The sequence below is a fragment of the Dermacentor variabilis genome, chromosome 2 (assembly GCF_050947875.1).
Source record: "Dermacentor variabilis isolate Ectoservices chromosome 2, ASM5094787v1, whole genome shotgun sequence".
In the NCBI taxonomy this organism is placed as follows: domain Eukaryota; kingdom Metazoa; phylum Arthropoda; class Arachnida; order Ixodida; family Ixodidae; genus Dermacentor; species Dermacentor variabilis.
The window spans coordinates 177,424,839-177,448,088 of NC_134569.1; the positions used below are offsets into that span (position 1 = coordinate 177,424,839).

General features: G+C 45.5%; 1 non-coding gene across 1 annotated transcript; it reads right to left on the reverse strand.

Moving 5' to 3' along the window:
• Positions 1-18,460: 18,460 nt before the first annotated feature.
• TRNAS-CGA (transfer RNA serine (anticodon CGA)) lies at positions 18,461-18,533 on the reverse strand. Its single transcript has one exon. It is a non-coding gene; the product is annotated as a tRNA-Ser (tRNA).
• Positions 18,534-23,250: the final 4,717 nt, after the last annotated feature.

The following is a 23,250-nucleotide window of genomic DNA, read 5'->3' on the forward strand; positions in this document are numbered from 1 at the left end:
AGCGTGCAAGACAACAGCAGCAGCAGCACGCAAAAGAGTAAGGAAACGACAAGGAAAGTTTCGCTTTAAAAGTGTAGCGCACGGGCAGGTATCAGTGCCCTGCGGCAGATGACTGATCACATTTGCGCATAGCATTTCGCAACATTTCAAGGCATTCTGCCGCACATTTTATGCTTTTCGTTTGTTTAAAGAAAGCGTTCCAGGGTGGAAATGGCCGGGAGCTCGAAGAGCTAGAGATGAGCGACGACCGGCATGCTGCAGTGAAGCCGACAGCGGGAAGGCCAAGTCGTTTGTGCTGTTACTGTAAGGGGAAAGGCAATTCTGGAAAGTAGTTTTGCGGAGGTAACTAAATAAATGATATTGCCTGCAGCGGGGGTCGGCTGTTGCGGCTGCGTGCTACGTGCTTTCCTGAGAGTGCGTGGAGCCGTTTATTGTTCTCGTGGAGCTTCTAGGGGCTCTCCTGTTCCCGCTGTGTTTCTTCTGACGTATTGCTGTATTCTTTGCAAAATATTGAGGGGTTCTTTAGGAGCTACCAGGACTAGGCAGTCCCTAACTGCCGCTTGCTGTCATTTAGTGAAGAAAATATGTGACTGCGGCAAAGCGTAAATCTACGAAATTCACGCTTGAGGATGCTCACTGAGACAAATAGATTTACGGTGGAACTTATACGAAGCTCAGTGTTTGTACAAGTTCGACACCTGTTCTCATCACTTGCGACCACACCATGCGTAGTCCTGTGACTACGCCATGTGTGGTGCTGCTGCGCCCATAGATGGTACGAGAAAAGTCAGCCACTCTTAAGCATGTCATGGCATAGTTTGCAGTTCGTGCCATGTGCGACACCTAAGTGAAACATCTGCAACAATCTTCACTAAAGCGATGATCGGGACTAGCGAGTGCACATTCTTGATGCGCATTCGCGTGGCGCTGAGCTGAAAAAATAAATCACTAAATTTAAGACAAGTTCTCTTCGTTTTAAATGCCGCAACTACGGTATGATTATGAGGCACGTCATAGTCGGGGACTCCGGATTATGAGTAACTATGGAACGGAAGGATCAGCCGTTTTTGTCGTACTCGTAATATATTTTTTTCAGTGTAACAACTGAGCGCAACAAAATCCCAATCTTATCTTGTTTTAATATTTTAGTCGTGTGTCTAGGAACATACACTCAGTCATGCTCTTAATGCGAACGTGCAAACCAACACCAAAACTAAACGACCGTGGCAGTGACATTGTTGCAAGGCCGCCACTGTCGTTTATTATGCAGACTGTACCAACCCCCCCCCCCCCCTCTCGCATGCTTACGCGTTTCGTTTAAATTTCATATGGTTTATTTGCTTCATAGTGTACATACTTAGTACGTAAAAAATAATAAAATTCGGCCAGTATCTGAAGCTAGTGCAGGCGCCCGTGTTCATGTATATTATGCAGCATCAAAAGCGAACAAAATCATTGAAGGTCATTAAAACTATGACCTGTAATGAATATCTATGCAAGCAACAAGAATTTCCAAAAGGCGTGAATCAAAGGCAATACTTTTTTTCACACGAAGCCATCATAAAGCAAGTACGCATTAAAAAAGAACACTAGGCCTAAGTACGGTACCACATAAAGACAAAATGGTCAATAATGTCCTGTCATCGTCTTTTGCAACGCTAGCTAATTGAATTTATGAGAAGTGATATCTTCTGATAGTGCACAGGAAAGTCTTTCGCCATATTTATTTCTAATGACACCGAATTCTATATTTTTGCGCGTTGGTATTGCTACAAGCGTTGGTCGTTGATGCTCTGAGGCTTCGCGAGCCTTTTCGGTGCTCCTGCTTGGAAAAATTAACATGTTTATCGCAAACGAACGAGACCAAACCCACTCACTCTATAACTGCATGGTTACCCGCTGTATTTACGGTTGCAGAGTACTTTTGCGTTAACGCAAACATGTCATCGCTTTATTTTTTTAACCAAGGCTGGGTCTAAGCTTTTCTAGTGGCGTCTGAGATTTATCTCGCGATTTCTTTATGACACAAATATATGTTGAGGGGGTTATCGCGACAAGTTCAACTTTTGAAGTCTTGGGGCTGATCGCGAAAGCCACGATGCGGCCGCATGATGGCGGTGTAGTGAAATATGGACGCGAATATGCAGAACTATTCAGATTGTGTCGGTTTTGTACGGATAAGGGTGATGACGTGTCAGTCAAACTCATCTCGTGAACGACTTCGTGAGAACATATGAATACCTTGCGGTACAGGTCTGACTGATTTTGGGGGAATTGGTATGAGTATCTGCAGACATGAGCGCGGAGCACTTGATTGAATGAAACAGACAAGAATCGCGGATAGCATTTCTTTTCACCGTTATCATGTGCCCAGTATACGCACTGAAATCCACAAGGCCTAAAGTTATGGAAGATGACCCCAATCAGTACGTTCATTCAAGAATATCCCGAAACTATCGAGAAACACTAAGCCTAAACGGTCATTTGCAGGTGGTCTAGAATGACAACGATGCTATAGACGGATGCCCATATATCGCCGTATTCTAACGACGCTCAACTGTGGCGATTAAGAAACGCCTTTTAAACAACACTGCCAGTAAAAATAAAGTCACAATGTTGTTGCGCGTCACAAATGCCAGAAATGAGTGATTAAATAAGCACCGAGGCCCACTTATACATCCTAAACGGCGCAAACCCTTCTGGTGCACAGTGTAGAGGAACCCTAAAAGCAGAAGCTACTAAATCTCCACTGCTTCTTTAATTACTACTGGTGGGAGAAACGATCATGGTGCGGGTCCACACAAAAATTAATACCTCTAAGGAATTTTGCTTTCTTTTGGTGTTCAGTTCACCCGAAAGAAGAGCAACATGATTGAGGTTTGGCTGAATTTTTTGCCAGGATACACACGTGTGTCGTGCACAAAGGGCATTTTTTTTTCTCCTTTAGCGAGCTCTTCATTACATATTTCAAGCCCAGATGAATATGCCTGATGGACAAACATACGGTTAACTACCCGGTCCCAACGAGAAGCGCTGGGGCAAAAAGATTATAGCGACTCATTTGACATCGAGTGTTTCACGATTCTCACTGCTTCTGCATTGCAAATATCGGCTGGCGCCTTGAACGAAACCCGTTGTTAAGGCGAACTCATTACCCGCTGCGTCAGCACGATGCGGGCTTTCGAACAAAAAAAAAAATGGTAACTCTGTTCCATTTTGTTTTCCGCCCCTTGGAGCAGATAGCCAACGTGGCGGAATCTGCTGGTGGCGGTTGTGGGTAGTGCACCTCTGACATTTAACCAACCAGCCGTGAGCACGCCAAGCGCTGTATTTTCAACTTCGGTACCTGAAGCCACGGTGGCTTCAGCGCTGGCTTCATTGTTACATGCGTTCCCAACTTGTGGAAACAAAATCCCTCGCTCCTCGCGCTCCCAGCTGCAAAGGCGCGTGCAAGTGAACGCAAACGCCGATGGACGAAATTCGCAAACTTTTTTTTTTGCACACGGTCGAGTAGAGCTTACTTTTCGTTCCTACGAAATTTACATAAATGAGGAGCGCGTGTATCATAGCGGAAATAATGCGGCACTCGCACTACGCCAATAGTACCTGTTTTTCAGGTGCGTTACTAGGGTAATTATCTTTTTTTTGTTATATACCGGGTGCGTGAATCGAAGCGTGTCTTGGATTTGCGCAGCGGACGGCACTCAGTCTGAATAAAAACGCGCTGAACATTCCGTTCCTCCCATTCGGTGGTTCGCCGCCATCCGTGATGCTCCGCTCTCCACAGCCTCTTACACTTATTCGTGATGGGGCGATCTTGAATTGCACCAGCGTACACACACATACAACCACACACACACACACGCACAGAGACAAAAATAAAAGGCAGAGAACGGAAAAAGCAGACAACGACAGCGGTTGGCTCACAAGTGAATATTCTTTTTCTTTATTGTGCCCTATCAATAAAAGTAGCTTCGCATTATCTGGCGCCCAGGCAGCAGCGCGTAGGGAAAAACAACAAAGAAGCTGTTCATCATGCCTTCCCGTGACAGAGTGTAACTAGCGATACAAGCAGTACACAGGCAAATGCTACTTCTATATATTGAGGTAAACGAACTCCTCATCGTATAAAATAATTGTGGCTTGACTGATGCGCGCTCGTGCTTCGCCCCCCTCCCCCCTTTTGTTTAATATGGTGTTGTAGGAACACAAGGCCCACAAAGAATTGCCATTTACTAAACGGATGACTGCGTTGATGTCGCGGCTACCATCTTCAAGCCTATATGCCTGATGGCACCAGTCCAGTCTCTTCTTTCCACCACGGGGTTCTTTGAGTACTGCCCACTACATGGCTCCCCCCTATCTATGAAGGCACTGCCGTTGAGCGGTTTAAGTAGTGGAGATGTCACTGCCAGAATCTAGATGAGCTGGCTTCAAGCGCTTGATGGAAATTGTCTATTCACGTCCTTTGACAAAAAGTGTGAGAAACTTGGCGTCATGCTTGAGGACATAGAAGGGACCGCAGTAAGGAGGTTGTAAAGGGGCGCGAGTAGCATGGTAACACATAAGTACGTGACTGCTATGAAGTAAAGATGGGCTCATGTAAATATTTCTGGAGTCGTTACGAAATGGCGAAGGTACAAAAATGACCACTGTAATGCGAAGGTGGTCGGCGTAGGATTGTAGGTCAGTAGATGCCGGTTCCGAAGCGAAGAACCCACCGGGTACGCGAAGTGTCAGGCCGAAAACGAATTCTCCTGAGGAACACTCTGGGTCTGCCTTCAGAGCTGTGCGACGACCTAGTAGAACCAAAAGCAGGCGCTCTGTCTATGGAATCATGTGGTCATGGGCACAAACGGCTTCTTTTAATTGACGATAGAACCGTTCCAACATGCCATTGGAACTTGGGGGATAAGCTGTCGTTCGTACGTGGGTTACACCCAGAATACAGGAGAGTGCTTGAAATAGGGACGAGTCAAATTGTCTCCCTCTGTCCGTCGTCATGGTGTGTGGTACGCCGTAAGGAGAAATCCAGGTATTTAAAATGGCCTGGGCTACGGACTCTGTAGTAATGTGAGAGTGGCATTGCTTCAGGCAAGCGTGTGAAGCTGCCGATGCAAGTGAGTATTGTTAGATACGCGACCGTTTCCTGAGCCTACTTAGAGTTCCTCAAACCACATCGAACCGCACCACAGCTAATTAAGGAGCGCAGAAGCACGGATGCCACATTCCTAAGGCGCGGCACGTGCAAACAAGTTGGCGGCCCCCACTTCGTGTGCCGCCGGTGGAGCTATTCACTGCTTGACTCTTCCCGAAAGTGAAGCGAGAGCCTGGCACTGTTGCGGCTAAAGTGGGTCCCGAAGCAAGACGGCTGTAATGCGCCGTGAAAACCTGGCGGCGTCGCCCCCATCCATCCATTGTAACGGAACATTGCAAGTCAGCAAGGCAAGACCGCAAGGGGACCAAGCAGCGACTCTCTTTGCCGGGTGTGACTCCATCGCACGGGCGCCTACCATTGGCCGAAAATGACGACACCCGAGCGGGCTCACCGATCGGCCGAAAATGGCGTCACCTGAGTGGGCTCTCCCATTGGCCGAACGTGACGTGTTTTCGAGACACCGAAGGGCTTAAAAGGCGCAGACCGGGAGCAGCAAGAGAGCATTCCAGAGCATTCCTTGATTCATCTCTTTCGAACTTTTTGCGACGGGCCGCAGCGTCCGAGTTGCTGCCGGCCCGTAATGACTCTAAGACTTTTAGTTGACTCTCACCGTAAATAATGTAAATAAAACCTCCTAAGTTTTCATCCCGACGTCCTCCTCAACTCCTGCAGTATGTATAGTTTGTTCAAAGACGGGGGAGCGGACCAACGATATGGATGTGAACGTGGCTGAAACAGACATCTGGTGATGGAATATGACCATGCGTGCTCATAGTCTGTCGACTGACCTTGGTGCTCCGGCACTGTATGCATGCCCGATCACAGAGACGGACGTCTGCGTTCATACGAGGCCACAGATAGCGGGAAGTGACGAGACGTTGTGTGGAACGTACTCTAGGCCACGATAAGGAGTGTACTGCGTCAAAAACTTCCTGCCGAAATTGTTGTAGAACGTATGGTTGAGGATGGCCCGTAGACACATCGCATGTCTACGCATGTGACGTTGCAGCCAGGCAATCAGATATCTTCGAAGCGCTGAGAATCGTTGGCACTCCGGAGTGTTTGAAGTTCACGGTCTGTGCGTTGAGTGGTAGCGACGCGGACGATGTCAATGCCGGAATGATTTACTTCACTTGCATTTACATGAATCCGTGACAGATCGTCAGCGACCGGATTATCGGCACTACTGATATGCCCAATATTAGTAGGGGATTCGGAGATATATGCAAGCTAACGAATTTTGCGGGGAGTGTGCGAGGAACTGTTGGAGGTGATCATATAAATGAGCTGTTTGTGGTCGGTGAAAATAAAGAACTGACGCCCTTCGAGATTGTGACGGAAGTGGCGGACTGCGAGGTAGAGGCCTAGCAATTCGTGACCGAAAGTGGTGTAGCGCGTTTCTTGCAGTGTCAGCTTCCTTGAATAGAAATATATAGGTTGCCGTGTCTTGGCCAACCAGTTGGTGAAACACGGAGCCAACAGCTATGTCAGAGGCGTCTACCGTAACGGTCATTGGAGCGTCTGGTTGCGGATGTGCCATAGAGTAGTGGTAGCAAGGGCGTTCTTGGCAGAGATAAAAGCAGATCCAGCAGCATTAGTCCATGATTTAGGCGTGCTAGCTTGTGGTGTGCCAGACAGTAGAAATTGCAGAGGCGGTAAAATTGAATCACAACGAGGAGTGAAACGGCAATAGCCCATAAATGCCTGTAATTACTTGGTGGAAGGCGGACGTGGGAAATCGTTAATGGCTTGTACGCGGGATGGAATTGGTTGGCTGCCATGGTCGTCTACTGATTGGCTCAAGAAATTGAGAGAAGCAACGCCAAACTCTCTCTTCGAGATGTTTGCAAACAGACCATATTGACCGAGGCGTTCAAACACCTTACGTAGTCATATTCGTTTTCCACAGCAGACTGCATACAAGAATGTCGTCTGAATATACGAAGCAACAAGTCAGGCCACGGAGTACTTGATGAACGAACCGCTGAAATGTTTGAGCGGCATTACGGACGCCGAACGGCACGCGCACATATTCAAACATGCCAAAAGGGTAGTGAATGGGGGTTTAGGAATGTCAGAAGGATGGACAGGAATCTGATGGTAGGCGTTTACTTGATTGACCTTGCTAAATATGCAGCACCCATGAAGCGATGCGGTGAAATCGTGCAGGTGAGGTATATGGTGCTTAATGGGAAATCGTCAAATTATTTAAGGCGCAGTAATCGCCACACGGTCGCCAATCAACCGTCCCCTCGGTCACCAGGTGTAAAGCAGATGACTAAGGGTTGCGGAAGGACGAACGAAGCCCAACTTGAGTATGTGTTCGAATTCTCGCTTTGCAATTTTCAGACGGTCTGGTGCTAAGCGGTGAGGTCGGGCGTATACTGGTGGTACATTAGTCACAATGCGGTGCGTGACGTTGTGCACTGTTGGACGATCTGGCGAGGGTTGTTCGAATAGTTCTGGAAATGCCAGCAGGATGGTGGACCACGGTTTCGGTACCTGGGCGTGTGCTTGTACGAGGCGCAAGTGCGGTGCAGACGTGTGACCTTGTACGGACAGGTTTGTTGAGGAGACAAGGAGGCGGCTGTTGCGAAGATCGACGAGGAGGTTAAACTTCCACAAAAAATCAGCGCCGATGATCGGCCCGCGGACGTCAGCGACGGTGAATAGCCATCGAAAAGGGCGTCGCAGGGCAAGGTCAGGAGTGACAGATTTCAGACCGTGCGTTTTAATGTTGGAACCGTCGACGGCAGTGAGAAAAGACGTGTCATGGCGATGTCTTCTGCTGTCTTGAAAAGTAGCGGGAATGGCACAAATTTCCGCACCAGTGGCTACAAAATAGCGAATTTTCGTGACGCGGTCGGTGACGTTGAAGAGGGCTTGATGTCAGTGGCAGTGGCGTAGCCAGAAATTTCGTTCGGAGGGGGGGGGGGGGGGGGAGGGCTCACATTGCAGCTTGGCCTCTTTAGCTCGGGTGCTCCTATCCAAATACATGTAGAAGGTGAATTCGTTTTTCTCGGCAACCACTGCACCAAATTTGACGAGATTTGTTGCATATTTAAAAGAAAAACGTAAATTCTACTGATTTATGGTTTCAAATTCTTCATTTAAGTTGTCAATACTTTATTAAATACTGGCAAAACTCGAAACTTTTCGGAAAACGAAACCTTTATGTTTAAAACTATGTAACTCAACAATGAAAAATAATATCACATTTCTGTGAATTGCATCTACATCTACAGCGGACAAAATTGATGTATTACGAATGAATCTCAAAAAATTTAGTATTATCAAAGTACGGCTTTTGCAGAACCCTTGTACACCACGTAACCAATTCACGTAAGATACAAATCGACATACCAAATTTGTCCGCTTTTATTCTTATAATAGATGCCGTTTGAAGAACCACGACATCTGTTCTTGAAGCATAGCTATTAGTTTGTAAACGTCGTGCTTCTATTTTTTCGCACTTTCGATTTTTTTCAAAATATTTTAAACAACATTCAGGCCCTAAATCGGAATTCCGCTTCCATCGGATACTAGAATTTCATTAAAAGGATACAAATTTCATGAAAAGCGATCCAACGGTTATCTCAGAAAAGCGTTCCGGCGTTTTACATGTATTTCAATAGGCCGCGTCGGAGTTTGGCCCTAGCTAAAGCTTCCTCTTAAACAATTTGTCGTGGCATCAAATACAAGAATAATAACTGCATTGCCATTGCCAAAAATGCTGCAAACGAATTCTTGAACGCTACGCACTGTCAGTACGTGTAATATATGTATTTTTTCATAAAAAGATATACTCGTATGTGCCAAACATTGTCCCCAAAATAACTGATATCAATTCTTCCATGTTTTTTGTCTATTTATTAAGTAAAGAAAATATCACACGATCTTTAGAACTATATCAGTTCGAAACCAGCAAAGCAGTTCATGTCGCTGATATAAAAAATGTAAAGGCCATGAAATGAACAGGTTCAGGACGAATATGTTAATGAAACTTTGTCATTCAAGAACCTTGTTTACATTTTTATACATATGCAACGGCCAGGGAAATATCTCTATGACGCTGTCATTTATTCCAATGTATTACGCAGGAGCACCTATCACCGGTCGTGTATCGTGAGTAATTGCACCGAAATGGTCCCAACAGCTAAAGAGCACTTATATAAAGACGTTCTGCAACATATACGAGGGCAAGTCAAATCAAAGTGAGCCAATGCGAATTTATGACAAACGGGGTACCTTATTTGAAGGTAGTGTCCATGAGCATTTGGACATTTGTCTCATTCACTAATGGGTCGGGTGATTCCCGTCTCATAAAACTCCTTGGGTTGCTGCTTCAAACATCTGCAACTGACTCTTTCACGTCATCGTCCGACACGAATCTGTTTCCTCTGAGCTATTTTTCATTCGTCTCAAAATGTGGAAGTCGCAAGGTGACAGCTCTCAGCAGTAAGGGGAATGTTGCAGCATTTCCCTCTTGAACTTTGCCAGTTTTGTATTAACCACATCAGCAACGTGGGGACGGGCATTGTCGTGAAAGAATTAAAAATTAATTGTGGGGTGTTACGTGCCAAAACCACTTTCTGATTATGAGGCACGCTGTAGTGGAGGACTTCGGAAATTTCGACCACCTGGGGTTCTTTAACGTGCACCTGAATCTAAGTACACGGATGTTTTCGCCTTTCACCCCCATCGAAATGCGACCGCCGTGGCCGGGATTCGATTCCACGAACTCGTGCACAACAGCCCAACACTATAGCCAGGTCGTGGACCAAGATGACCCTTTTCGCCACTTTTGCACGTCGTTTGCTCTTGATTGCGACATGCAGACGATCCAGCTTTTCACAATATCGGAAACGAATAATAGTCTCTCCGGCTTTAGCAAATTCTATCAGTAATGGCTCCTGACGATCGAAAAAAAGAAAGTCAACGACACTTTGCCGGCGGAAATGACGGTTTTGCTTTCTTTGGGGCTGGTGAATTCGAATATTTCCACTGTAAGCTTTGCCGTCGTATTTCAGGCTCGTAGTAGTGGCACCATGGTTCATCCCGGATCACGATTGCAGACAAGAAGTGGTCACCCTCATTGTGATACCGGATCAGGTGAGTCAAGGCAGTGCAGAACCTTCATCTGGCGGTGGTTCAAAATCTTCGGCATCCATTGCGCACACAAGAGCCGATAATCGAGATGTTCATGAATTATGGTGTGAACAGAAGCGTGGCTGATGTTCGCACGCTCTGCTAGTTCATCGATGCTTATCCTCCGTTCTTGTCTCATCACCTCATCAACTTTTGCAATTTTGTTAAGGGTGATTTCACGATGGCTTTAGTCCCGTCTTGGATCGTCTTTGCAACTTTCACGTCCTCCTTTGAGCCATTTGCTCCAACGTTTCACAGTGGCCAATGAAATGCGATGTTCAACGTACACGGCAGCCATACGGCGACTAATTTCTTTTTACGAAATACCTTTAGCAGTCAAAACCTTCACGGCATCACGCTGTTCTACTTTTGGAGTTTTAAATATGTCACGCAACCATGTTCAACCGAATGTATGAGAGCATTACAGAACCGTTATCCTCACACCTGCGTGTAACTTTTGTAAATGAGACATCCCTCTCTTCTACGCACATGCCTCGCAGATAATGAACCGAACCATAATTGCGCGGGGTGGGTTGGCTCACTTTCATTGGACGTGCCATCGCACATTAGAAATGCGAAGATACAGTGGAATATACATATGCGAAGATACAGCTTGATAAAGGGCAAAAAAGTATCACTGGAAACAAAGCTCGCTGCACGTATACACAAAACCTCACAACAAGATATGTAAATATAGGTATAAGTCTGCAATAATTCTACCTATATAACCAAAAATCCACTGTTATAACGTGTCAAACAAGGCAAATAAGCATGTTGCGCAATCACAGATTCAAAGATCACAGAATCCTAAGGCCCGCCCACCCTCCTTCCACTTCCCCCGATATATAGCGCATGACGGAAGGCGGCGCGCTTGCTCCCCGCTTTTCTCATTTGCGCACACAAGACTCAGCCACCATTGTCGGCTCACCCATTCCAACACCCCTCCCCCCCTACGCTTTCTCTCGCACGTGCACCATGCGGCGCGATGTCACGATGTTATCACCCTTGGACTTTATCCGAAACATGAGGGGGACGGCGACGGCAGGAATGCGCCTGGAGCGTCCATATAATTGCTATCGCAATAATATAATGAGAGTATCCGGCAACTGAAGCGTCCCGTGGCCCATTACTTTCCGCAAAATAAGAAGTAACAAAATCGAACTTTCACCATGCGACAATTCTCTGCGCTGCACCAATGTGATTTTTTTCTTCTTTTTCTGGGGCGGGGCCACCGAAATGAACAAACGCATAGTATGTTGGCCACGATCGAATGCCTACTTTGTGCACCTAATGTGGTTACCTTGGAAATATCGAAGAAAACGTGAGACGCTTGGTCCACCGAGAGTCCATACGCATATTTCTCGGTATCCTACACTGGCGAAACAAGACTTTCCGGAGAGGTTGCGCTCAAGCGAACGTGGTGCAATCCTTCGTTTCACCGCAGTGATCGCGGCGAGCGACCATTGTTTATTTTTCTAGTCTGCTAGCCAGAAGGTGTCCAAAACTATGCGAGGCGAAAATTCAATCAGCCAGAAAAAACTGCACGCGCACCACAGTGCTCCGCGTGGTGGTCGGGGCAACACGAAAAAAACGCATGCGCTCTGGCTGGCTATGGCATCCCGTGGGTGTAGGGTAGCGAGGATGAAAAAAATTAAAGAGGCTTAATGTGTCCTCGCGAATAAAAGTCAAAGTAGAAAAGAAATCGATAAGACCGTAGTTACCCTGGCTGGCTTCAATCTCTTGACATGGATGCTTTGGCATAGGTGGAAAAAAATGATGATATTTTTATGGGACATGACGGCACAAATGAACCATCACAACGCTTCGTCTCATCGGACCTTGCTGCGTGCTTTGTCAACTTGCCTGATAGTGTGTTGATTTGGCTTGTCTCGTTGCATGTTTCGATGTAAGATTTTAGCAAAGTAAATGAACCTTTGGTGTCAAATGTTTATAACAACATTAAACCCACAAAGTTCCGCCATTGAAAATCTAAAGCCCAACTTTGGAAATGTCAATGCACCTTTTCACATCAAAAGTTTATGAGAAATTTATACCTATGAAGTTTCAGAATTGACATCCATGCGCTCCATAGATTCCGAGGCCTCCGCGATATGCCGCGACGAGCCCGCTCGCCATCAAAACGCCCTTGAAACTTTGTGCTCGGTTGGGAATCCTCGCGTTATGTAACTCCAGGTGAATGGGTGTTGCCGCGAAATCCAGCCCGAGTTCGCAATGTTCGCGGTGAAATGTCTTGGCGAGCGTGAAAAAGACTTTCTAGACAAAATCCAGATTGATTTCCGGCGCCGGGGGTTGCTTTCGTCGGCGGTGCATGGACAGCGCGAAAAAATGTCGGGGGGGGGGGGCTGAAGCCCCGTAAGGCCCCCCCCCCAGGCTACGCCCCCGGTCAGTGGCACTAGTCGTCATCAGTGACTGGTGGTGGTGGTGGTGGTGGTGGTGGTGATGTTGAAGCAGGCGGGGTTAGCCTAGCATACATAGCCGGCAATTGTTCCGCCTGATCCTCCTTCAAGTTGAGATCAGGGATGTGTCACCAGGTGTCGATGAGCCCCGTGTCTCGCAGGAAGGCTATCAACAGGCGTTGCGCTCTCTTCCTGAATGCCGCGGGCCCTCCGGGGAAAACAACGTCTTCAAAGGTCCTGTGCGTGAGACCGCTTTTTTGCAGGTTGTCGACCAACGCTTGTCCTTCTGTGTCAAACTGTGGGCATAGCCAAATGAAATGTTCGATGTCACCAATGTCACCACAGAAAACACAGAGTGGGGAAGCGCGAAGCCCAGTCTTGAATAACCAAGCTGGGGTGTATGCGGAGTCGGTCCTGATGCGGTATAAAAGCGTCGCTTGTTCGCGTGTAAATCCATGAGTCACACAGGATTCGTGTTTATTCTTGTGCATCTGTCGAAAGTGAAGGCGGATTGCATCCTTAGGGTTTTGAAAAGCTTTTGGAGCTTTCACTTTTGGGACACATGTCAGCGCTAGGCGTGCAAGGGCGTCAGCTTCCTCGTTTCCATCAATTCCTACGTGTGATGGAATCCACTGAAACCTTATGTTAAATCCTTTGCTCGTGAGGTCGTCAATCAGTGCCAGAGACTGCCTTGTAAATTTCTCTAGAGGTAGGCCCCGATGTAATCTTTGTAATGCTGACTTGGAATCCGTCAGCACCACGACATCTCGCGCAGAAAAGGCACGTAGTTTCCGCAAAGCCGCGGTGATTGCGGCGCTTTCTACTGTTGTATCATCATATCATCAGTGACTGGCCCGACCGTGTCGCAGGAAGTTGCAAGGCGGACGGCGCTGCCGTGCGCGAGTGCTATATCTATCGTGATACCAACAAATAAACGTAGACGGAGGGCGTGACACGTTTTGGTCATGCGAGCAATGCCTCTGCTGATGATTATTCACCCGAAAGCGTAGGGCCGCCAACTGGTTGGTTAGCTCCTCTACTTGCGTAGCAAGGTGCGTCTTTGAACTGTCACATTTGTCAAAGTGCTGCTGTAACTGGGGTTGTGTCGCAACGGGTGCATTACAACGTAAACAGTGGATATCACCGGATGGAAAGAATTCATAATCTGGTCTGCCATCGTCGCTAAGGCCTCGACAGACGTCGTAGTAGGTGAGGCACATAAAATTATGCGTACTTTGTTCAGTAGACGCTGCAAGAACTCCAGAAAGATTTTCGAGTGTGCTGATGACGGACCGGTTCCCAGAAGTTGTATCATGCGGCGAAGCCGCTCAGTCGGTTTTCTTTCACCAAGTTCCTCCGACGAGAGGAGCTGTTGAATCCGTCGCGACTCAGAGTTGGTGGTGCCTCGTAGTAACTCCCGCTTAAGGATATCTTACTCATCATCGGGTGGAGGAGCTAGCAAATGTCGCGGACCAAAACTGCTGTGTTCGGAATAAACGCATTCACGACGTTGTCGTTATTCGCTGCCTGAGATATGATGCGGTGACGGCGAAACTGCGCCTCGATGTCGATGAACCAGAGTTCATAGTTCGAGGGCCTGAAATCTGGAAGCTGCAGTGCGGTGACGGAAGGCGTTCCGTTTTCGTCGAGACGTCGTTGTTCGACGGCCGTTTCCATGGCGTCGAGAAGAAACTTGGTAGACGTATATAGTTGCGATGTCGTATCACGTCAGGGTCACCAACTTGTAGGAAGAGAAGACCCACAAAAAACGACATTTATTCGACAGATGACTGCGTTGGTGTCGCGGTTACCATCGTCGAGCCTCACGAGTTAAGTGATCTCAGTATCTGAAACTGGTCTAGGTATATTTGAAAGCAAGGAAGCCACAGCATCTTCTGCAATGGTCTAAATAATGCGATGATCGTCGGGTTGCTCATTTGCGAGAAAATGTGCTTTAACTTCATAATCCATTGTATCTAATAAAGAGTTTCAATTGTGAGTGAACCGCTGTCATGTCTGCTTCTTCAGCTCAACGTTTCTGTGGGTGCGGGTCCTCCTCTCCAAGATCTAATATGTAGCGTGACTGACAATCTTACTCGCCGCGTTTGCTTAGTGGCTATGGTGTTGCGATGCTAAGAACGAGGTCACGGAGTTAAATCCTGCTGCGGCGTTCGCATTTCGATGAAAGCGAAATGTAAAAAAAGGAAAGAAATACTCCCATGTTTCATGCATTGAGGGCACGTTAAAGATCCCCTGGCTGTGAAATTAATCCGGAGTCCCTGCCTACGGCATGCCTCAGAAACAAATTGTGGCTTTGGCCCCTAAGACTCCCGAATTCAATTCAATTATGATCTTCTTAATTTGCTTTCTTACACATGTGCCGGGATTTCTGCCGCATTCGGTTAGTGACTGGTTCGCCAGGGATATTTACAGGTTTGTTTAGTAATTGCACTAAGAACGTCACTGTTCCCCGTGTTTTCACTGTTCCTGGATGGGTTTCGTAAAATTACCATTTCATCACTCAGCTTTCATATCAAGTGGTTGCTCAAGATTCCAGCGTTCTCTTTCTCTCTCTCTCTCTCTCTCTCTCTCTCTCTCTCTCTCTCTCTCTCTCTCCCTATATATATATATATATATATATATATATATATATATATATATATATATATATATATATATATACGCGACGGCGAATAAGAAAGGTCTTGCTCTTATTTTTTGTTACCCATAATAACGCACATAGAGGCAATTACAAATACAGATGCTATTCTACGTACCTTACACTAATTTTCGACACGACCCACACCACTTCAGGCAATTGTCCGAACGCGCCACTAATCTTCAGGTACCGCTGTGGCAGAATTCGTCTGGCCGACTATGGAACCACCGTCGGACTGCTGTCTTGGTTTCATCGTTGCACGTGAATCGCTGTCCTGCCATGAATTTCATCAGTGGACCGAAAGCGTGGAACTCACTAGGGGCGGAGACCGGACCCTCCCAGTAAAATGACCGGAGACTGTCGGCGGTTCGGATTGCCACATGTGGCCTCGCATTGTCATGTATATAACCGCGTTGTGCATAACCACGTTGTGGAGATCGAGAATCCTTCGGTGTTTTCGGCTGATGGCAGCCTGCAGACGTGACAGCGTGTAGAAATAACTGTGGGCATTGGTGGTTGCAGTTTGTGGCAAGAAACCAAGCAGGAGCAGTCCTCCGTGATGCCAGAAGACCGTTAACATCACTTTCCAAATGGATGGCACTGAAAGGAATTTTTTTGCCATAGGGGAACCCGGATGTTTCCACACCATGCTCCGCTGCTTCGATTCGCCCGTGCAATGCAGTGTCCCCGTTTCATCGCCAGTATCAATGCGGCCCAGGAAACTTTCGCCCCCCTCGGCATACCGTTGCAGATGATTCATTGAAGCGATCATTGGATTGCCTTTCTTCATGCCATCCAAGTGCTTAGGTATCCACCGACATGAATCGTCCCGGTGCGCTGGGGACCCGTGAATGATGTCGTAAACACTGCCAACGAAATTCCAAGTTCACGGGAGAAAGACAGAGAGAGAGAGAGAAAAAAAACTTTATTGTCGCTCCGTGGATTACTGAGCAGGTCGCCTGGAAATGTCCTTGAGGTGTACACGCCGATCCGCTTTCAACATTGCCTCCACGCGGGAAATGTCGTCAGTCAGCGACGCACGCGGTCTCCCCGAAAGCTCATAGTCATGCAGGTCTTCACGGCCCTTTTGCGTACTCACGACACCACCACTTCACACTATCCACAATGAGACACCTTTGCCCATACGTGGGCTGCAATTCCCTGTAAAGTTCGATGGGCGTTCGTCCATTGTTCCATAGACTACGATTCACACTTCGTTGGTCGTATGCCGTGGACGTGTAACGCACAACCACCATCTTCAACAGGTGACAGCAGCGCCGTGCCGCATAGCTGTCCACCACTGGGAATCGATATGTTGAAATCGCATACACAGCCATAATATGGCTGAAAATATAGGGGAATGACTTGCTCGTTCGTGCTAATATATATATATATATATATATATATATATATATATATGTCGGGTCCTCATTCCTAATTTTCAGGGAATTGAAAGAAAAATCAGCTGTGCCAAATAGCATATAATTCTTGTCTTTGAGCTAATGAACTCGAAGAGGAGGACACTGCTAGCGCGAGAAAACGAAACAAATAGTGAACAAATGATAATCAACCTTAAATAAATAATTTGCAGCACATATGGCAATTTAATTATAAATTAGGCGACCCATCGTGGTTGCTCAGTGGCTATGGTGTTGGGCTTCTGAGCCCGAGGTCCCGGGATCGAATCCCGGCCACGGTGGCCGCATTTCGATGGGGGCGAAATGCGAAAAACACCGTGCACTTAGATTTAGGTGCTCGTTAAAGAACCCCAGGTGATCGACATTTCCAGAGTCTTCCACTGCGGCGTGCCTCATAATCGTAAAGTGGTTATGCCACGTAAAACTCCATAATTTAATTTATTTAACTTGGGTTAAAGAATTGTGCAGCTGAGCTCGCAAGCGGTATCCACTTGAAATTCATTTCCCAGATGACGTCAGTTTCGACATATTATTTCCCAGTGTGTGGGACGATATACATGGCCGTTTCAGCTAATTTTGTGCTCCAATATGCAATAGCGCGTTTTGTGAAAAATAAAAGTAGGTGGATGGACAATACATCCTCACGGCGAGATTAATTGAGGATGTCTCCAAACTGGGGTCATTCTCGAAGTTCATTCCAAGCGGATGCGCCTTGCAAGCTGGCTAGAATTATTAAATAGCAATATGCACGTAAAGTAGGTAACTAGGAAAGTAACTGCTTAATCTTTGTTAATTATGTGATCGTGTGTTTCAATTTCCGGTGCGATTAACATCACTCTCCTAATATACGAGCTCAAGGACTATACGTACGTTATGTGCGACGGCTGATTTTAAAACTTCCATAAAACCTAGCGGACGACTCTATTCATATATATATATATATATATATATATATATATATATATATATATATATATATATATATATATATATATATATATATATATATATATATACATATATATATATAAACGAGAAGGCGGTTGACCGAGGGGCCCGCATTTTATTAGTCCTGTCATAAGAAGCTAACAAACACCGTCACCAAGGACAACATAAGGGACATTACTTGTACTTAATAAATGAAATTAAGAAACGATACACTAATGGAAATTAAAGAGGATGAAAAAGCAACTTGCCGCAGGTGGGAACCGAACCCACAACCTTCGAATTTCGCGTGCGATACTCTACCATATGAGTTAGCGCGGCGCCGCTTCCCTATCCACTTTCTTGGCTATTTTATGCTTCCTAGTAGAACCCTGGGAGTGTTAGCCAGCGCCACCACTCACAGACCTTGGCGGCGGACGCGGATCGTCCTTTTTGCCGCAGGCGTCACGAGAACGTGATCTCTGTGGGTGAAGGCAACTGGTCAATAAACCCACACATGCTACCATAAGGCATCAATGTTGCCGGAGTCGAGACCCTCGTTATGTAATAAACGAGAAGAAAGGGGGTTAACCGAGGGGCCTGATTTATATTAGTCAAATCATAAGAAGCCAACAAACACTGACACTAATGGCAACACAGGGGAAATTACCTTACTTAATAAATGAAATAAAGAAACGATAAATTAATGGAAATTAAAGTGGATGAAGAAACAACTTGCCGCAGGTGGGAACCGAACCCACAACCTTCGCATTTCGCGTGCGATGCTCTACCAATTGAGCTACCGCGGCGCTGTTTCCCCATCCACTTTCTTGGGTATTTATGTGTCCTAGTAGAACCCTGGGAGTGTTAGCCAGCGCCACCACTCACAGACCTTGGCGGCGGACGTGGAACGTCCTTTTTGCCGCAGGCGTCACTAGAACGTGATCTTTTTGGGTGAAGGCAACTGGTAAATAAACCCACACATTCTACCTGAACGCATCAATGTTGCCGGATTCGAGACCCTCGTTCTGGTATATATATACAGAGAGGGTGAGAGAGAAAACGCGCTTTCTGCCCTGCCTGCTTGAGGAGATAGAAATATGTCAAAGTAAATTTAGAAAACGATTCTAGTCCATGTCGATCAAAGACTACGCCTTCCTGAGGTAGTGGCAGGTTACAATTGCGTCTTTGAACCATATGCTTCTTCTTTTTTGTCAGAGCCATGGTGCGGCGAGAACGTCTGATCGCCATGAAAAAGAAGTTGTTGTTGTTGTTTTTGTTGTCCTGAGTGGCCATGGCACATACCCACAGTGGGGGATTGGCCAAGAATCGGGTGGTTTAATTAGGTGCATAAAAATAATAATGATAACAAGGGAGTTCACAATTTGAGCGTGTGAGTTTAAAAGTAAACGTTTTGCGTTTGGAGAAAAAAGGAAATAATCAGATGCAAACCTGGTATAACATAATAATAATAATAATAATAATAATAATAATAATAATAATAATAATAATAATAATAATAATAATAATAATAGATAAGAAATAAAAGAAAGCTATTGCTGGGAGGGAGAACGATCAATCTAACATGGAAATCGATTGGTTTCAATGAGGTAATTTTGGATCGCCATGCAAACATTTTTGTGGCTGAACCCAACAATGGAGGCTCCAAAAGATAGGATCACAGGCACTGATAAAGTTGGACCAATAGAGCGAAGCGGGATTTCGAGTAGTCGTTTTCTTATAATAGAAAAACGTGTGCAAGACAACAAGAAATGGTCGATTGACTCCGCTGCGCCACAGAATGAGCATAATGGTGAGGGGACGAGACCAGACCTATGGAGGTAGAAGTTCAATGCAGGTATACGGCAGCGCAGCTTCGTGATGGACACTTCAATTTTCCGTGTTCGGCAAAAATCTCTGTTCCAAGGGTGTAGGAGATGTCCGTAATCCACAGCGTTAGTAGCTGCGAAGCCTGATACTGACTGTATAATGATACTCCTGCGAAATTTAGCAGCAGTAACATAAGCTGTCAAAGAGCAGCAAGGGAGAATTGGGCCACTTATCGATGCCTTGGCTAGAGAGTCTGCAATTTCATTAATGATTAGTCCTTTATAGCCAGGCACCCAAATCAAACGCACGCTTCTCAAGTAACCAGGTACCAAAGATTGAAATGTCCTGATTACGCGAGAATCACTAGAAGCAGTAAGGGATGAGCACAATGATAACGAATCAGTGGTTATCACGGCTGACGTAATTTATGGTCCTAATTTGCGTAATGCCAGCACCACGGCCATGAATTCGGCTAAAAAGATCGGTATGAAATCTGGCAGCCGAAGAGAAAATGTCCAATCGAAAATGGGGGAAAATATTCCTACACCTGACTTTTCTTCACATTGTGAACCATCTGTAGCAATTGCAACGTTTGTTTGAAGGTTTTTCAGGTGATCTTGTAATATACCGTCTAGAATACGGTGTGGAAGTAATTTTTCATTATTAGGAAAGATGTCATCGAATTGAATATCCGTGGCAACAGCTCTGTCGGTAACAGGAAGTACATCGCATATGCGCACGCCCGAAGAGTCAAGTAATTTTTGCACGAATACAATTTGCGGATTATGTAGTCGCGGCCAGATGACACCGCAAAACAATGCAGGTTCTGAAATAAAGATTATTTGGGGATGACGCAGTGGTGATTCATAAATCCTTAAGAACGTCTGCACCGTCAAAAGCCGGAACCTGCACGAATGGGGCGGAACACGGGATTCTAGATAAAGAATATAATTTGCAACAAATTTAGGAAGACCTAAGCACAGACGTAATGCTTCTCTTTCTAAGAGGATTAGAGGACGGGACCTGTAGGCGGGAGCTCCACAGAAGAGCGCGCAAACAAATTCTAATACAGGGCGAACGCACATACGATATATCATTAGGAGTGTATCTCTTCTCAATCCTATTCGACGACTGCTCAGCCTACGCGCACGGGTACCTTTCTCAGTCACATGATCTATGTGACTGGGAAATCTATGATCTGTGATCTATGTGACGACAATCTCTTCTAGGGAGGCGCTCATTCCTGCGGGGTCAAAACAATTGAATATTATGTTAAGGGTGTTGTTAGCACCTTCCTAGCACGAAGGAATGCAAATAAAGCATGCTTATTTTTTGAATTAGATAGATAATCGTAATGTACAATATCGTATTCCTTTTTGGCTCGAATAACAGTACGCTTAAATACACCAGCATGAAACTGATAGTTCTTCCAATTTGTCGGGCACTGATTATGCAGAAACATTTTCCAAGCGGCCTTTCTTTTTCTATATTCCCGCGTACACTCATTATTCTACCAACGACAAGCGGTGCCTTTAGCCGAAGGGATGACAAATCCAGCTTGCTTCCGGGAATCCTCTAGAATTGAGCAAATGGTTCAAGCGATTTCCTTATCATTGGCATTGGCAAGTTTAGAAACGGCAGAACGCAAGCAAATCCTAAATTACGTATGGTCCATAAATGTGCATGCCTGGTATTCTCAAGATGTTATTTGACAATTGATTTCAAATGACACAGCAAGATGATCACTGTTGGTTGCTGAGTCAACCGCTACCCAAGACAAAACCTTGATGCCAGCGCTACAAAATGTCGAATCTAACACTGAACGGAAGGGCCCTCTTAGCAAACGTTACTTGTCCTGTGTTCTGACATGAAAGGTGACTATCAATAGTCCACTCCCAAAGTCGCTTACCACACAAATCTGTTTTTAGCCCCCACGACACGTGATGCGAATTAAAATCCCCTACAAACAAAATTTCTTTTCTACAGGCAGCCACAGCCCTATCAAGTTGACGTGTACTTTGCACACCGCTGGGGAAATGAGCATTTGTAAATGAAAATGGATGGTATCCTGGGAGACATAAATCTATGGCCGAAATTTCACAATCGCAGTCCATGATTTGAAAAGAAATTTTTCCCTTGTGACAAATTTTACTGGTAACAAGTATCATTAATCCTCCACTTCGCGAGTCTCTATCTAATCGGAAGGACCGAAAACCTTTTAAATGAAAATTTTTGTCTGGTGAAAGCCGCGTTTCTTGAAGAAGTAAGATATCTGGATTGAATTGAATAGATAGCCAAGATAAATCTGTTGAAGCTGAAAATATATAACGACAGTTCCACTGCAGCACTTTCAACTGTTCAATGGTGTTGAACGCACAGCAGCGGCAACTTCCGCCTTTAGAATACTTTGATTACCTTCAAAATGCTTGTTCTTCGTTTTTGTATTAATCGTCATTAGCTATGATAACCATCATCATCATAGTCATTACATAGCCAATGGTGCCGGGGTCACATACACCCAGCGTTACATACCCAGTAACCGCAGTGCCTGATACCTTGTGGCACATATCGAGTGTCCGATGCCGAGTAGAACATTTTCAATGGCTGCAGTTGCACTTCTATTTAAATTAAACTCTTTCTAATACCAGCCTACGAAAGAGCTCAGAAGCACATAACCCATACGGAAAAGCGCGCTAACTTTTAAGTTTTTGTTTTGCGGAGCGTGGGGAGGGGCTTTGCACTTTTAACTCTGCCTAGGAGCAGAGGTGCTGTGGGTTCTTAAATAAATAAATAAATAAATAACTAAATCATGAAGGAATTCGACTTTAAAATGTACGCCTATACATCGCCACAAAGATGGTGTCTGTTGCGAGAACAGATCGGCAGCCTAACTAGCCAACCGTTACCCATTATTTTTACGTAAACGATATCAAGTAGAAAGGTATAATAATGTAATTCTGTGTTGCTTAACGAAGGTTGCTAATTTTTTTTGTTCATTCCGGCGTCTGCGATGAACTCAATTTCCCGAAGTTAGGTACAATCGCGTCGAATGCAGTGGCGATATCGTGACCTCATGCTCAAGCGTATTGAATTTGCTGTGGAAGAGAATCGTTGTTTCTTGACTGAGGAAAGTTGTTTATATTCAAGCAACCTTGCTTGCTGAATTTCTGCATAACAGTACTTTAATTCTTCAATTCTCAGTACTTTAATTTTATACTTCAATTCTTCAATACTCACTCGTCTTTTTAAGCATGGAAAGTAGGGTGCGCAGCTATTACAACATTGATAATTTCAAGCATATCAAGGCGTGAAGTAATAACAAACAACTCTGCCTGTTTCACCTAAATGCGCAAAGTTTAGTGCATAAGAGAGATATCATCTCATGGATTCACTAGAACACCGGTTTGATGTACTTTGATGTACAACTGCACTTACGTATCTGAGAAAATATGAAAGAAGAAGGTATTTCCACTTACGTCAGAAACAACGTACATTTCAACTTCATCTCAGAACATTGTTCGATAAACGATCATTACGAAGCCCTCATGATTTGGTGTGTCAGCACTATAGTAACAGTCGTGTACCGGCCTCCACCCGGTTCCGTTAGCGCCTTTATTGAATACCTAGAAAGTGTGTTACAATACTGTAGGCTACTAGACATGCCGGTTGTTCTCTGTCGTTACCTCAATATTGATG